The 3,586-nt window shown below is 48.3% G+C and overlaps 1 long non-coding RNA gene across 1 annotated transcript; it reads left to right on the forward strand.

Annotated features, from left to right (window-relative positions):
- Window positions 1-1,560: 1,560 nt before the first annotated feature.
- LOC146876385 (uncharacterized) lies at window positions 1,561-3,276 on the forward strand. The gene is made up of 2 exons (XR_014991312.1): window positions 1,561-2,454; window positions 3,244-3,276. It is a non-coding gene; the product is annotated as an uncharacterized LOC146876385 (long non-coding RNA).
- Window positions 3,277-3,586: the final 310 nt, after the last annotated feature.

Genomic DNA, 3,586 nt, shown 5'->3' on the forward strand with positions numbered 1-3,586 from the left:
CATGAAATTCTTGGTGCACGAAAGTTTTGAGTTCGGAGGGTTTTGCACATGGCCAAGTTGGTCGGTGCACCGCGGCATAGCTAGATGGCTTGTGTGGAGTTTTGTGAAAAAATGAAATTCGTGGTTTTTGAGATGTGAGGGTTGGAATGGCCTCCAAATGTCCCCAAATGAATACCATGAAATTCTTGGTGCACGAAAGTTTTGAGTTTGGAGGGTTTTTGCACATGGCCAAGTTGGTCGGTGCACCGCGGCATAGCTAGATGGCTTGTGTGGAGTTTTGTGAAAAAATGAAATTCGTGGTTTTTGAGATGTGAGGGTTGGAATGGCCTCCAAATGTCCCCAAATGAATACCATGAAATTCTTGGTGCACGAAAGTTTTGAGTTCGGAGGGTTTTGCACATGGCCAAGTTGGTCGGTGCACCGCGGCATAGCTAGATGGCTTGTGTGGAGTTTTGTGAAAAAATGAAATTCGTGGTTTTTGAGATGTGAGGGTTGGAATGGCCTCCAAATGTCCCCAAATGAATACCATGAAATTCTTGGTGCACGAAAGTTTTGAGTTCGGAGGGTTTTGCACATGGCCAAGGTTGGCGGTGCACCGCGGGCATAGCTAAATGGGCTTGGTGGGGAGTTTTGTGAAAAAATGAAATTCGTGGTTTTTGAGATGTGAGGGTTGGAATGGCCTCCAAATGCCCCCAAATGAATTACCATGAAATTCTTGGTGCACGAAAGTTTTGAGTTCGGAGGGTTTTGCACATGGCCAAGGTTGGCGGTGCACCACGGCATAGCTAGATGGCTTGGTGGGGAGATTTGTGAAAAAATGAAATTCGTGGTTTTTGAGATGTGAGGGTTGGAAAGGCCTCCAAATGCCCCCAAATGAGTACTGTAAAAGCGTTGGTGCACAAAAGTTTTGAATTGGATGCATTTTGCACTTGGCCAAGTTGGTCGGTGCACCGCGACTAGATAGGTTGGTGCCAAAATTTGTCAAATTTAAGACCTTGGCCAAACTGAATGAAATTTTGTGGGGAGGTTCCTGATATTGTTTAGTGGTGGACTGGAAAAAATGAGGTCGAAATTCGAAGTCTACATGTGCTTTTCTATTTTTCCCGATTTTACACATACCCGGGTAAGTAAAAAAAATAAAAAAAATAGTTCCCCTTCGAGAAAATTATGAAATTTGGTGAGCAAGGAGGATACCATTATTCTACGAATTACTGCAAAAAATCGCATCAAAATTCGAAGTATAGCCCGAGATATGGACTTATGTCTGCTCAAAAAAAGTGTATCTACTTGTACAATTTTGCCTTTTGCATATTAACCTCTTATAGGGGGGGGAGTGCTCCTTGAGCCGGCCAGCTCCACACTGGCAGGTTTTAAAGGGAGCTTGATGAGGCCTCCCCCCTCACGTGGTGCGTGCGTTAGCATGTTTATCATGGCACAACTAGCCTCTTCATAGTTGTTGAGCTTTATTAATACCAAACACACGGTCGTCACTGATCGTTGGTTAGCTCGGCAGCTAGTCCCTCGGATATTGTGGAAAGTTATTTTCATGCCTAGCGATGCTTGACCCTGCGTCACTTGATGTTTCCATTTGCTTGCTTGCCCATGGTAGGTGGGGGGGTGGACCGTCTTGTGGTGTGGTGTCTTGCGAACGTGAGGGTGTGTGAGTTGTAATCGAGATGCACTTGCTGGCTGGCTCCATGCCTTGCGTATCGAACGGTCAAGCATGCATCTCTTCCATTTTCACCCGTTGCCTTGGGTGATATTGGTTGATCAGTCCCTGTGTTGCCTACCCCACTAGACGGTACTTCTGTGGTTGCTTCGAATTCTATCTTTCCATCACGAAGAGGTGTTGGAGGATCCTAATGTCACGCACGTGTTCCATCTAGTGAAACATCTCAGTGATGCACGTGTTGTGGCTAGTTCTTTTGGATGCGGTGCATTATATGAACTCGGGTTTACTTTAGCGACCCAGTCAACATAATTCGGTTGTGTCCCTTGATTGAGACGTTGTCCTTGAACTTGTTGTGAACAATATCGTTCTTCCCACAACCCGTCTTCTTGAGTGCGATGGAAGGCAAATAAGATGTGCTTTGGCATGTCATGCACGTACTCGATTGCGGGAAGTGTGAGAAAGTGTTGTTGACAACCCGTGGGAAATGGAATGTGGCAAATCGTGATGAGCTCTTCGTGGATCTGCGAAGAAAGACGACCTTTGGGCCTGTTGGAAACGAGGGAGGCGATGTTGAACTGCGAAGAAGATGGACTTTTGGGTTGTTGAATCAATGGGAGGCCACGCGAGAACTCCGAATACTATGGACTCTTGGGTTGTTGGAAGCAACGGGAGGCCCCGCTAGAACTCCGAATACTACGGACTCTTGGGTTGTTGGAAGCAAGGGGAGGCCCCGCTAGAACTCCGAATACTATGGACTCTTGGGTTGTTGGAAGCAAGGGGAGGTCCCGCTAGAACTCCGAATACTACGGACTCTTGGGTTGTTGGAAGCAAGGGGAGGCCCCCGCTAGAACTCCGAATACTATGGACTCTTGGGTTGTTGGAAGCAAGGGGGAGGCCCCGCTAGAACTCCGAATACTATGGACTCTTGGGTTGTTGGCAACGACAACTTGGGGGGATGACACTGGAAAAGAGTGAACTAGGCCAAACTGCGAACAAGGCAACTTGGGGGGATGACACTGGAAAAGAGTGAACTAGGCCAAACTGCGAACAAGGCAACTTGGGGGGATGATGCTGGAAAAGAGTGAACTAGACCGAACTGCGAACAAGGCAACTTGGGGGATGACGCTGGAAAAGAGTGAACTAGGCCGAACTGCGAACAAGACAACTTGGGGGGATGATGCTGGAAAAGAGTGAACTAGGCCGAACTGCGCCCAAGGCAACTTGGGGGGATGACGCTGGAAAAGAGTGAACTTGGCCAAACTGCGAGGAGGGCAACTTAGAGGAAAGTTGGAAACGAGGGAGACTTAGCCGAACTGCGAAGAAGGCAGGTTTTTGGGAAGTTGGAATCGACTGAAGCGAATACTGAACTCCAAATACGACCGACCTTTTGGTTGTTGGCTTCCTGGAAGCGATGTGAAACTCCAAATACGACCGACTCTTGGGTTGTTGGAACAATGGGAGGCCACGCGAGAACTCCGAATACTATGGACTCTTGGGTTGTTGGAAGCAAGGGGAGGCCCCGCTAGAACTCCGAATACTATGGACTCTTGGGTTGTTGGAAGCAAGGTGAGGTCCCGCTAGAACTCCGAATACTACGGACTCTTGGGTTGTTGGAAGCAAGGGGAGGCCCCGCTAGAACTCCGAATACTATGGACTCTTGGGTTGTTGGAAGCAAGGGGAGGCCCCGCTAGAACTCCGAATACTATGGACTCTTGGGTTGTTGGCAACGACAACTTGGGGGGATGACACTGGAAAAGAGGTGAACTAGCCAAACTGCGAACAAGGCAACTTTGGGGGGAATGACACTGGAAAAGAGTGAACTAGGCCAAACTGCGAACAAGGCAACTTGGGGGGATGATGCTGGAAAAGAGTGAACTAGACCGAACTGCGAACAAGGCAACTTGGGGGGATGAC

Source organism: Vigna unguiculata, unplaced genomic scaffold (assembly GCF_037176805.1).
Source record: "Vigna unguiculata cultivar grain cowpea cultivar isolate G323 ecotype 2 unplaced genomic scaffold, ASM3717680v1 ptg000077l, whole genome shotgun sequence".
NCBI lineage: Eukaryota > Viridiplantae > Streptophyta > Magnoliopsida > Fabales > Fabaceae > Vigna > Vigna unguiculata.